The sequence below is a fragment of the Hirundo rustica genome, chromosome 6 (genome assembly GCF_015227805.2).
Source record: "Hirundo rustica isolate bHirRus1 chromosome 6, bHirRus1.pri.v3, whole genome shotgun sequence".
Taxonomy (NCBI): Eukaryota; Metazoa; Chordata; class Aves; order Passeriformes; family Hirundinidae; genus Hirundo; species Hirundo rustica.
Window position 1 is genome coordinate 50,182,220 of NC_053455.1, and position 13,396 is coordinate 50,195,615.

General features: G+C 42.0%; 1 long non-coding RNA gene across 1 annotated transcript; it reads left to right on the plus strand.

Moving 5' to 3' along the window:
* Positions 1-193: 193 nt before the first annotated feature.
* On the plus strand, positions 194-6,712 carry LOC131378578 (uncharacterized). The gene is made up of 2 exons (XR_009208008.1): positions 194-4,185; positions 5,230-6,712. It is a non-coding gene; the product is annotated as an uncharacterized LOC131378578 (long non-coding RNA).
* Positions 6,713-13,396: the final 6,684 nt, after the last annotated feature.

Below are 13,396 nucleotides of genomic sequence, written 5' to 3' on the forward strand. Positions count from 1 at the left end.
GAAGGGATTGCGAGAAGGAGGGACAGACAAAGGGAAAGACTCCTCATGGCTCGGGATGAGTCATTGAAAACCGATATAATCACGGACAAAGACCCTCTAACTAGTTAAAGTTAGAAAGTGGTATGTTTATGTACATGCGGCCGCCCACCAGTGAATAAACATACCACTTTCTAACTTTAACTAGTTAGAGGGTCTTTGTCCGTGATTATATCGGTTTTCAATGACTCAATTTGGCGAGCCAGGCAGGAGAAGGTTCTGCTCGGCTGTGAGACCAGCTCGGGTGGAGGTCCCCCTCAGGGCACCCACGGGATATTCCTGGAAGAGGGGCTCCACTGCCCGACCTGTTCATCCAGCAGCAGACAAGAACTCCTGACTACTAAAACTCCGGACAAAAAGGTATGTTTATACTTGAAAAATAGGTACCTTTTTGGTATAGGCAGTTGGTAAGACACTGAGAGACATCTCGTGCACAACGCATGCCTAAGTTGTGACAGCTCTGCAGAGTCTGGTTTGGCTTGGTTTGGTTTGGTAACCTGTGTCCCGTGGTGGGGAGCGGCAGTCGGTTTTTGTTGTGCCTTGATAATCTGTGTCCCATGGTGGGGGCAACAGTGGCAGTAGGACAACCCGTTCTGTTGTCAGTTTGTGGTTTAAAGGTACCTTGGTCATCCATAATTCGAGAGGCTAGCCTGAGTTTTGGGACGTGAAGGGTCCCATCATAGGTCGCAGAAAATCCTGATTGCGGCTCCGCGCGCGCCAGGTGTGTGTGTAGTGTGCACAGATTTGTGTTTTGTGGGTTTGCGTGTCTAGGCTGTGGAAGAATTATTGGTGCATGTGTTTGTTGTGTTTTGTAAGAGTCTGTCTTGTAAGTGATTTGACCTGGAAGGCGTACGCATGGTCAGGAAAGGCTGTTGGTAAAACGTGGGAGACGTTCCACATGCAACTTGTGCCTCTGCAGTGTGCTTGCAAGCTGGATTGGTTTCTGGTCAGTTGTACCTGGTTGCCAGCAGAGAAAGCTGTTAAACTGTTGTACCAGGCCATGGAGGGCTCGGATTGTTGTTGCTGGCAGAAGGGGATTTTGCCATTTGCTGTGCCATAGAGGGCTCAGTTTGCTAGAATCCGGGACTAGCAATTGTAAGGGCAAATCCTGATTTGTGGTTGTTACACTGTGTGAATGTGTCCTGACTGTGAGAAAGATTGTGAGAGAGTTTGTTGAGACATGCTACCAGCACGAAGTGATTGAGGAGTTTGGACCCGCAGTTCCGTTTGCGGGCGACTGAAATGGCCGGGGGAAAACAAAGTGAGTGGGGTGTATGAAAACCCTTAAAGCCCCCTCCCTGCTGTGACTGTGGTGTGTGTGTTTTGGTTATTCACTGTAACTGTATTTTTGAGGCAACATCCATCTTGTGTTAAAAGTTTTAAGTGCAGCGTATGCTGAGTGAAAGAGTTGATTAGCCTCTGAGAGCTGAGTTGTGAATGTTTTAGAAGTAGATTGAGGACAGACAAAGGCAGGACCAGTTTGCCACGAAGTAATAGAAACCCTTGACAAGAGCTTAGTTGTGATTTTAGGTATGGAGACTGTGTTTGTAGATTGTTGGAATTAAAATAAGGATAACTTCGGTCTGAAAACTCGATCTGACCAGAGGAATAAAAGGAATTCCTTTACCTAAGTGGTTTGGGCTTGACTTGTAGGAGTTTGTGAATTCAGCAAACTGGTAGATAGACAGAGGAAATAAGAGAATGTATTTAGAAGGTTTATATCAGATGTCTGTTGGAAGACTAGTGGCTCTGGATTAGGAGCAACAGGCTGTGGAGAATTTAGAAAGTCAAGAAGAAGTGAATGGAATAGCTTGTATTTTTGGGAATTTTCCTGCAGCTTTTGGTGCATCTAGAGGTTGTCACTGTGCCTGGGTGCTTTTGCAGTGTAAAATTTGTGCAGGATGTTACTATTGTTCTTCTGCTAATGGGTACAGAGAATGTGCCCAGTGTAAACAACAGCTCCTTGATCAAGCTGATTTAGAGCAAAGATTTTAACAAATTAAGTAAAACAATTTTTGTTTCAACTTTAGCTCCAGCTTTAACTCCAACTCCATCTTTAACCAAAGCAATTTTTATTTTAACTCCATTTCTATCCCCCTACTCTGACTACTCCACTTACTCTTAAATCTCTCCCACTGCCCAGCAGTGACAGTGAGGAAGAGGAGCCCTTTCCAAAGGTTCCTACAGCATAACGGACTCAGAAACAAACCAAAGAAGAGAACATCACAACGGGGAGGCAGTGGTTGCTCATGTTAAGAAAAACTGAGATGGACCGGAGGATCTTACCCTAGGAGACCCTCTAGTTATAATGAAACTAGGGAACAAAGAAAAAAAATGAAGTTTTTGATAAACACAGGGGCAACATATTCAGTGTTAAATAAAGCTTTAATACCAATAACAGATGATTATGTTATGGTAAATGGGGTAACTGGCCAATCTGAAAAAGCCTATTTTTGTAGGCCATTGAAATATAAACTTGGGAAACAATGGGGAATTTACAGGTTTTTATATATGCCCAATGCTCCATCAGCACTTTTGGGTAAGGATCTATTGGAATTATTAGAGGTAAAAAAAAAAAAATTATTTAAAAATTGAGAGATTACTTTGGAGGTTGAGGACCCACAATATGTGGAATTGTTAAGCTTGATGTAGATAACTAATGAGGCTAAAGTTAAAAGTGAAGGTGAGATTTACAGGAAAATAGATCAGGTATTTTTTGGGGTTTGAGCTTCTAACATACCAGGAGAGCAAAGAATGCACCCCCAGTGCAAGTTACGTAAAAAAACAAAACAAAACAAACAAACAAACAAAAAAAAAAACCCCAAACCAAGAACTAGTCAGAGTTAACCAATACCCCCTGAAGAAAAGTTAAGGGATTAGCCCAGTGATTGAAATTTCTTCCTGTTAAAAAGCCTGATGTATCATAGCTTTTAATAGGATAACTGAGGATTTATACCCACTGCTTCCCAACCCTTACACTTTGTTAGCTTGTTTAACACCTGAATTAACATGGTTTATTGTTTTAGATTTAAAGGATGCTTTCTTTTGCCTTCCTCTCCATGAAGACAGCCAAAAAAATTTTTGTATTTGAATAAAAAAAACTTAGCTCACATGGACAGTGCTTCTGCAGGAGTTCAAAAAAAAATTGCCCACCTTGATTGGAGAACAACTAGCAAAAGATCTGGAATCCTGGGAAGCTCCATCAGGAGAAGGACAGCTGTTACAGTATGTGGACAACCTCCTGATAGCTACCAAAACTCAAGAGGCATGTCTGGAGTGGATGGTAAACCTCCAAAACTTTTTGGGCCTACAGGGGTATTGCATATCCCAAGAGAAAGCCCAGATGGTGAAGCAAACAGTTATTTATTTGGGCTACGAGGTTAGTACTGGACCAAGAACCTTAGGACAGGATCACAAGGAAGCAATATGCCAGACCCCAAAACTCCAGATAGTAAAAGAACTGAGAACTTTTCTAGGCGTGACAGGGTGGTGCAGACTGTGGATTTATAACTGTGGGTTGTTTGTTAAACCTCTGTATGCCTTGATCACAGAAGGGAGCAGGGATCTCCAAAAGAAACAACACAAGCCTTCAACCAGCTAAAGAAGGCCCTCATGTCAGCTCCAGCCCTGGAAATTCCAGATGTGAGTAAACCATTCTTTTTGTTTTCATCCGAGAAGCAGGGTATTGTCTTGGGAATACTAGCACAAAACCTGGGCCTGTATTGCAGGGCAGTCGCCTAAGCAGCTGCATGCAGCAGCTAAGGGATGGCCAGGGTGCCTCAGAGCCATTGCAACAGTGGCAGTGAACATCCAAGAAGCACGCAAGTTCACCCTAGGCCAGAAGATGACCGTGCCAGTATCCCACACAGTGTCTGCAGTCCTAAAAGTGAAAGGGGTACATTGGCCCTCCCCACAGAGATTCCTGAAGTACCAAGCCATACTGGTAGAACAAGATGATGTTGAGATTGTGGTAACTAACATTGTGAATCCAGCTTCCTTCCTCAGCGGGAGTATGGGAGAACCAGTGATCCATGACTGCCTGGAGGCCATCAAAGCCACCTACTCCAGTTGCCCGGATCTGAAGGATACCCTGCTTGAGAATACTGAGACCTGGTCCACCGATGGAAGCAGCTATGTAATCAGTGGAAGGTATGTTGGGTATGTGGTTACCACAAGCAGAGAGGTAATAGAGTCTGGACCATTACCAACCAACACCTCAGCACAGAAGGCTGAAATAACTGCCTTAACTTGGGCTTTAGAGCTGGCAAAAAGAAAGAAAGTTAATATCTACACAGACTTAAGGTATGCATTTGGGGTAGGTATTTCATGCACATGGAGCCATCTGGAAAGAAAGAGGACTGTTGAATTGACAAGGAAAAAGTATTAAACATGCACAAGAGATAATAAAAGTGTTGGAGGTAGTCCAGCTACCTGAAAAGATAGTCATCATGCATATCAAGGCACACCAAAAAGTGAGCTCTGAATTGGAGGAAGGAAATGAGCTGGTGGACAGAAAGGCAAAAGAAACAGCTAAAGGTGAAGTAACTGTTGAAACTGTTGAGGCAGCCTTAATTCCAGATGAGCAAATTTTTATTGAAGGTAAGCCAAACACAGTAAAAAAAGACAAGAGGGATAGGCTAGAACAGTTAAAAATAAAGGAAGGCTTATGATCTCCTTTTACATGTTATAGTCATTAGTGAAAGAGGAACATGAAAAAACACATTGGGGAATAGATGATTTGTATAATTATTTAAAAGACAGAATTATAACTAAAAATTTGTAAAGTGTAGGTGACTTGCCAATGTAGCCTTTGCCTCCAAACTAATCCCAAAAATATCTTTAAACCAAAGCTTGGGCAAAGATATGTACCTGGGCAGCAATAGCAAATTGATTTTTCAGAACTACCCAGGAAAGGAGGGTACCGATACCTTTTGGTATTAATAGATACCTTTTCAGGGTGGCCAGAAGCTTTCCCTACCAGAACTGCCAAAGTGCAAGAGGTAACCAAAGCAGTGTTATAAGAAATAATACCGTGCTTTGGAGTCCCAGCCACAATGTTTTTAGATAGGGGGCCATATTTTATTTTAAAATTGTGCAGGAAATTAAGCAGCAAATTATAAAACTGGGGCTCAAACCAGAGAATTAAATGGACCAGTACATGATGTATAGCCTGGGGATTCTGTATATATTAAGTCTTTTGCAGAAAAACTTTGGAACCACGGTGGGAGGGACCATTCCAAGTGCTCCTCATCATCTTTAATGCAATCAAGATCAAGGAACAAAGCACCTGGATCCATCACTCACAAGTGAAGAAAGCTCCTGAGAAACTCTGGAAAGTTATATTGGGTGACAATAAACTAAAATTAAAACTTTCTTGGAAAAATAAATGATAAGTATAATATAATAAATTTTTGAAAAATAGAAAAACTTGTAATTGTAATGGGTAATCAAATAGGTATAGCCTGGAAAGTTGTGGCATTTATGATCATTGCTATAGCCAAAGCTAATGCAGTACCACTGCATTATAATGTGACTGGTAAATATAAGTGCCAAGGGAAAGCTTATGATTTTATCTCCTGTAAGTCTCTGATTCAGATGCTAAAAGTTACAAATGCAACTGTGTAGGAAAACTTAATTTAACTTGTGCATTTGTAACTTTGTCAAAGTTGAAGAATGTGATTTTTCCTATTAGGCACATGTTGCATCCCACCAACATATAAAGGTAAACTTGACTACTGTTCAAGAAATATTGCCTGTGCCTATAGAGATGAACTTAACTTTAGTTGCACAATTATTGAAACATCATGGATTAAAGAAAAAAAGAAAAAAAAATAGAAAGAAAGAGAACTTTGATTACAATGCATCATGCCACAGAGACTATACAGAAAGTATTTAAAAGTTAGTAGAAGGCCCATCCCATCATTGGTGGGATGTGCTTTCTGGGTAGTCACCAGCTGCAACCAGTTTGCTCAATACCTTGGTTTATTTGATTATTGTTTTGTTTAATTTAGTTGGTATAATTTTGATTTTGTTTGTTATAATATTTTTTTGGAATTGGAAAATGTTGAAGCGACTAGCAGCTTTAACTTTAACATTAAGAGCATATAGTACAGTTTTAAAGGACCCCTACCACAGTTTTACTAGATAAAGAAGAATTTACATATTAGTAAAATAATTTACTAACTTTGAAGAAGGAGTGGGGAAATGAAACATGATTTTAAAGAGTTAAGATTTTAGCTAAGAGTTAGAAGCAATTTATATTGCTCAAGATGTAAGTTAGATTAGTAAATTGTAGGTTAATGATTATTAGATGCCTAAACTAGAGCTAACTGTTATATTATGAGCTTGTTTATAGAAAAAGTGGAGTAAATGAACCGTCATAAGAACAGATTGAAACCACTAAGAACAATGGCTAGCACCTGGACTTGGTATTAATCAGTCACGAAGCAGGGGACTTTGGATCGTGCCAGAGGGTCACAGAGACCTGATGAAGACTCTCCTGACTTCATCCTTTGAGACCACTGACCCAATTCGAGACCACCGACCCAGTTCAAGAGAAGAATTGCGCACATGTGAAGGACTAATAGCCTCATGTCAATACAGAGCGGGGATGGGAGGTGCTGGGGTTATGCATATGTATTGTATGTAAGATCTTAGAAAATAAATAGAGAGCAAAGAGCCTTGTTTGGGGCGGCCACGCCTTTCGGAGATGACTCCCGTGCCGCCCGCCGGTGAATAAACATACCACTTTCTATCTTTAACTCTAACTTTAGTTAGAGGGTCTTTGTCCATGATTATATCGGTTTTCAATGACTCAGGGAGCACATGGCTTCAGCCATTTTGGACAAAGGAATCCCCTCCATCTTGTGACCCCCCAACCTGGGGACCACTAAGATGGGAGGTTTGAGCACTCGGTCTGCCTGCAAAGGTACAAGCTGGGGAAAATCCATGAAGAACTGGCTTTTTTCCCTTTTCATTTTGCTTTTGCAATGCAAACTTAATTTTGCCTTTTATAGCTTAAAAATTTGCATCTTCTTTATTATTAGAGAAGCCAGATTCAACTATTTTTTTCCTTATAGCCTCCCAAAATTCTGGGAAACTTATTTGCTCTAATGATAAATGTGGAAACTGAGAAAACAACCACAGAGTTAATTTTTTCAGCTGTTTCTTTGAACAATGGGTCCTGCCATCATCCAAGGCATTTAAAATGTGGTAATAGACTCTTTTTTGAGACACGGACAGCCTTGCACCCATTTTTGGCTCAGATATTGAGTTTCTGTGTCCTCTTTAGGGTGACTGAGAAACCGAGAGGAAAAAAATACCTCGCTGGAGAGAAAAAAAAAGCCAAAAGGGGAAACAGTTTCCTTTTCCACCCCGCCCAGGCTGCCAAAAGAAGCGTGCTATTAAAGCACTTTGAAGGTTTACTCTGAAAGCAAAAACCTTCCCCGAAAGAGGAAAAACCCTTTTCCCTGAGGAACACCGCCTCTGAAAAAGATTTTCCCTTAGAAAACCAGAAGTGGTACTCACAAAATTCCAGCGTTCCTTTCCTTTCTTTCCCAATCACTCCTTTTGCCTGAGACTGACCTTTTTTGGTGCAAAAAGAGCTTCCAGTCTCTGATCCCAGGGTCAGCTTTCCATGAACATGTGGTCACCTTCCCTGGGAGCAGCTTGCCATTTGGGGGGCTTCTTTGCAGCACTCTGATGGGTTCTTTAAGTCCAAAGGAGAAAACTGCAGCCCTGGCCTGTAGAATCCTGTGTTTCGGAGACACCACAGCGAACGCCAAGCCTGACGGGTCTGTGTATCTGTGTGAGTGGGCTACATTTCGTGACTCTCGTATCTGCATGAGATTCCTCAGCCACATACTCCCCAAGTGGTTCTTCCTGCTTTTTGGGAACCTTTTGTGGCTTCGAGCCACACATAAGGTGCCAGTTCTTGTATTACCCCACAAGACTAGACAACCGCCGATGGCAAAAGTAACAGAGTCTGCTCTCTATCACTGAGTGGGATATTACAGCTTTTATTCTCGAGTCCTGCCCTGCTTGGTTGGAGCCTGTCCTGATGGCTCACCGGTGTCAGAGAGAGCTCCCCCCTCCCGTGCTGGGGCTTTTTCCCCAGGGGTCAAGGCCCAGAGGCAGGGACAAGACACCACCCAATCAGGGAGAAGTGGGAGGGGAACAGGGTTGGGTTACATTTCAGTGTGGGCAATGGGCACTGCTGGGCAAGGACAGATCACAGGACAGATAAATAGCAAAAAAATTGCAAATCCGATGAAATATAAACCAAATTAATGCATTACAACATTTTACAGCAGGGCAAATATGAAATTACATCTTGTGGTTGAGAGGGGAGAAGGAAAGCAAAGTTTTTCCTGTCAAATGTGATCTCATGGAAAGCACATTGGTGATGGAATGACTGCATGAAAGCTAACAGAACCTCAATTTGTGGCTTTTATTTTTTTCCCCAACCACTTTACTTTTAGCATTTAATAGTGGATAATATAAAATTCATCACTCACTCAAAATAAAACAATCCAAACAAAGAAAAAAACCCAAGTAAAAATTTGACCTTTATTTATACTTGTTTGCTGGAGCTTTTGTAGAGACTCTCAAGAGCAAAAATAACATGCCAAATGAATGCATCTTGTGGAGCACTGCATGGATTAATTTGATAGAAAGCTGCAACCAGTGTCTCCAGGGCTGAACTGTGCTTGCACAGTGGCTCATGAGTTACACCTTCCTGGCCCAAGTGACTCTGTATAACAGAAACGAGATTGTCCCCTACAAATTGCATCAAATAGTGCTCTGTACTGCCCTCCCAATGAGAGCACAACAGAGATTTATTTTACATGCCTGAGAACCTTAGAAATTACTCTTTTTAAAAATAGGTTTCTCTTGGCTTTGTATACTACTTTGAAAACAAAGTAGTTGACAAAAAGGAAAGCTGTAGTGTCACCTGAAGCACAGGATAAGGGTAGAAGCAGTAGCCTGAATGGCCCAGTAGCTCTTGTCTGACATTGATTATATCCTCCTCCAATAACCACTGAATTTTATTCTCTTTAGGTCAGAAACCACTTAGTCTCTGCACACAGAGAAACTATAGAGTATTTTCTACTGCTGAACAAGCAGATAAAGTTGTGAAAAGGAGGTCAAAGAAACTTGATTATTTATCTCCTGGTCTTTATGTACTTGGCTATTTATAAAGGAAGCAAGAGGAATTCAGTCTTGGTAAGAAATACAAAAAATAATGTTCTTTTGACAGTTTAAACACAACTGACCTGTAGTCCTCTGGCTATGAAAATGCATTTATTTGTATTAATTTAGTACTCATCCAACTACAAGGCTTCTCTAACAAATGTAGCATGTAATTACATATTTTATTTTTCCCTGGCTTATGAAGTTGCTAGCTTCTCCTTTCTAGTCCTTCTTGTGTCCCTGAAACAGCTATGCCAGCACAATTTGAAAACTTAGGAATTACAAAGTACAAGTAGCTTCCCTGCTGCAGGAGCAATAATCAATTTATTTTCCCTTAAAGGATCAGTGTCATCCTATTAAAATATTCTTCCTCAGGAAAACACTTCACAAACTCCAAGAACTATTTTTTTCTTTCTTTCTTTTTTTCCCCCCTCTCCTTTTAAGAGTTTCTTAAAACCTTCAAAGATAAGTAGACCATTGCTCAATGGATAAGGCTCTCTGATTCTCAGTAGGGTAGACAGGAATATAGATGCCATGGTGTCTTGGTTTTGAAAAGACAGGTGTCTGCTATGGAGAGGCAGGCCTCTCTAGGAAATGAGGAATTTGAATCCTTCCCTCCATGTTATTATAATTTGGAAAATTAAAAATAAAACTTTTCAGTCAGAGCTATGGGGAAAAGGAATAACAGTCCTTTACTAGTAAATATAACAGGACAGACAAAAAAACAACAGCAATTATAACAATAGTAGAACAGAACCAAGAACCCCGAGGGCAAACGGTGGAGGCTCCGGCGCTGATGGCTGGAAGCCGGGCGCGGTGGACTGTCCTCCGCAGGCAGGGGGTGTCCTCGGCAGGCAGAGGTGGCAGTGCCGGAGAAGCCGCAGCGGCTGGACCCGGGCTCACCCAAAATCCAGCAGGACAGCGAAGAAACTCCGAATTCCTGGATACTCCAACAGATGGTAGAATTCCCAGGGCCAGACCCCTCCGTTACCCGTGGACTCCAGCAGCCAGCCGTGGCCCGATCGGTGCTCCCCCCAGAAGAAAAGAGCTGCGAGATCCCCCCACCCTCAGCTCTCTCCGGGAGCTTTTTTTTTCCCCTCCCCCAAAACTAAGTTATCAGTTCTTTTGTCCAGGTTAAGTACTCAGCATTTAGTCTCCTAGCAACTTGGGGGGGGGGGGCGGGGGAAGTTCTACAGGAGACTTAACCCTCAACACATGGACACTTTGAAATTCTCAGGCTTCCTCCACTTTTTTAAGATGAATTTAATCCTCAGGCTAGGTTTAGATCTACATCTACACTTTTCTTCTGTTTTTATGCATTGGTTTGCAAGTGCAGTGCTCTGTAGAGGTCTCATAGTGCAACAGTCTGATCTGTGTGGGATTCCATTTGGTTGTTTGGTTTTTTTTTTTTCCTAAATACTTTGTTAAGATAGTTTGTGACAAATCCTGTGAAATCTTATCAGGAGCAGTACTTGTGATGCTCCTTAGGCCCAGCCCTCACAAAACTCTCTATTTCTGGCATGTCAGTGCTTATAAAGCTGGACATGCAGGACACAGCTGCACTGACCTCCCTCCAGGGCAGACTTAGAGCCAGTTTGACTCATGGCAGAGCTAGCACAGGTTTAAAGGCAGTGTTTCCACTCCAGGTGTTTTCAAGTAGACCAAAGAGAAAAGCATAAACACACTGCCCAAAGGACAGAGGGTAAGAGAATCACCTTGCAAACGGAGAGGATTTCCTTGCAGTACCCTTTGAATGTGCAGCATCAGCAGTGGGCTGTCTGTGGGGTTGTGAAAATGGAAGTCAGTTGTCTTCGCAATGCAGTTTTGTCTCCAGCAGCAAGTAAAAGATCTTTGTCTTTATATTCAGGATCTGCAGAGGATCCTTCTGAGAGCTACTCATCGTCTTTTTGCTGAAAGAGCAAATTCAATTCCTTCAGGAAAGAAGGAATGGGCTGTGCAAGTCGAAGAGCCTTCACAGCAGCTGGCATGTCCATTAAACATTGCACTGCATCCAGCTCTGGTGGGGCTAAAAAAGCAAATCACCAGATTTATAGAAAGATTTATCAAGAGAAGAGAGCACAGCAAGGTGCTGATTGAGGGTGTCCCCCTCTCCCAGCCACTGAGCACCATGATCCCCAGAGGAAGCCATGCTGGAACCCCAGAGCACAGGCAAAAAGAAGAGGGTTGGGAAAGAATGGGCTTTGTGATTGCACCAGTGCAGATGTTAAATTCCACTGGAGGAATACCCAAGATGTGCTAGATTTTCCTGGTTAGGGAGATCCAATCACTGTGACCAATAGTGCACAAAAGTGCCGTTGCCCTCTATGGGTGCCTGAAGCTGAAAAATTTTCAGATCCCCCTGGTTCTTTAGCAGAATTGCTTTGCCTTCTCCCACAACACTGCTTTGTGTGTCAGAGGAAAATGTACCTTCCTCTCTTGTGCATACTTCAGATAAAAAGTTGCAGTAGTAATGGTTTAGGATGAAAGCCCACAAGCTCGTGAATCAGAAGAGCTTCTTCCAAATGCTATTTTCTATGTTTCCTTTGAACAATGCCACTTTTTGAGGATCTGTAAAGGAAAAAGGATACCCTTGTCTGGATGTACGCTCACCCTAAGGGTGGGACAGCCTGCTCAGCTTCTGGGCAGCCTTGAGATGCGATGTGGGAAGAAGTGAGCTGCATTTACACAGTGCAAGTGCCTGCCTAAAATAAGCTGGAGTTTGCTTTTTTTTTTTTTTTTCCCCTTTTCTTTTTTTTTTCTTCCCAACTCATAAATGTGAGTTGTGTGATGTATGTCCTAAAGTTAATTCGTGTTAAAAGATATAAGATGTAATTCACGCCCTATAAATATAAGTTTTATTTCTAATCAAGTATACTATGGGTTAACTGAAACAAAAGGTGCACGGAGAGGGGTACAAGGAATTTCTTTTGCCAGAAATTACACAGGAGGGACACAAGAAACTATGCTAAGAATTACATGAAAAGGGACACGAGGATACCTCTGCCGGGAATCGTTAAAAGGAAAACAAAGACAACGGAAAAGGGAGATGGAGAACCCAGAGAACCAAATGATTACATCAGATTGATATCTCATCCGTCTCCTCCCGATATTAACATCTCTACATAGCACCTGGACACAACAATCAAAGACATTGTCTTCCAGAAAAAATCCATTCAAAACATCAGAACCTGAACATGAATATCTAATGAGGCTGCCTCGGAAGAGGGAACCTCGGAGTCCCGATTTTCTCTCAGCGATCCAGTGTATAAAAAGAGACGGCGCCAAACCAGAAAGGTGAACTTGGGGGGTGACATACTAGCTAAGTGTGTTGCTGTGTTCACCCAGTGCTGATCCCGGGCTCGACGCTGTCCTTTTAATTGTGGCTGTCCGAGACTGTCATTTTGTCTCTCAATAAAATTCTAAAATTTTGATTTATAGAATTTGGTCTATCGTATTTATTACAGTTGGTTCTTCACTTTACAAAGGTTTACATACTGGACTGTGATAGTACATTGAAGTGCTTTATTGCCTTATTGCTTTAAAATGAGCAGTTGTAATCTCTTAACTGAAAAGCTGCAATTATTTAAATAGCCTTTAGTCCAGCAGTGTTGCCAAAAATGTGACTGAGAGTCAGCTACAGCCAGGAAGCTTCCGAAGTTTGTTCTCTGAATTTGTTTGTGAAAAGGTTATTTAGATCCGTAAGTTTGTTGCAGTTTAATAATGAACCATGTCATCAAGCTCAAGGGAGTTATCACTTTGAAGTTCTGCTGATGGCACATGTGCATCAGGCATGAGCAGGAGGATGTACATTAGCTATTTTTTGGGACAAACTGCATCTATTGAGCCTGTCATTTATGGCAGGATGTGAATGCACTACCTCAAGTCCCAGCTCTATTTTTCCCATGTTTTATAACTACTATGTTGCAATATGTTTTTGAGGGACTTTTATTTGTTTGGGATTTTGTTTTGTTTTCAAATTCAAAAAAATGCTCTGTGCACACTTGGTGCCACCCTGGCTTTGTTCCAAGGAGCCCAAGAGACATCTGAAACATTTAGGACACGTCTAGACTGAAAGCTGAGCCGTGATGAAACATGCATGAGCTGGCAGGGCCCAGGTCTGCAGTGCCACGTCAGGCACAGATGGCTTAGCAATCTCCAGCCCAACTGC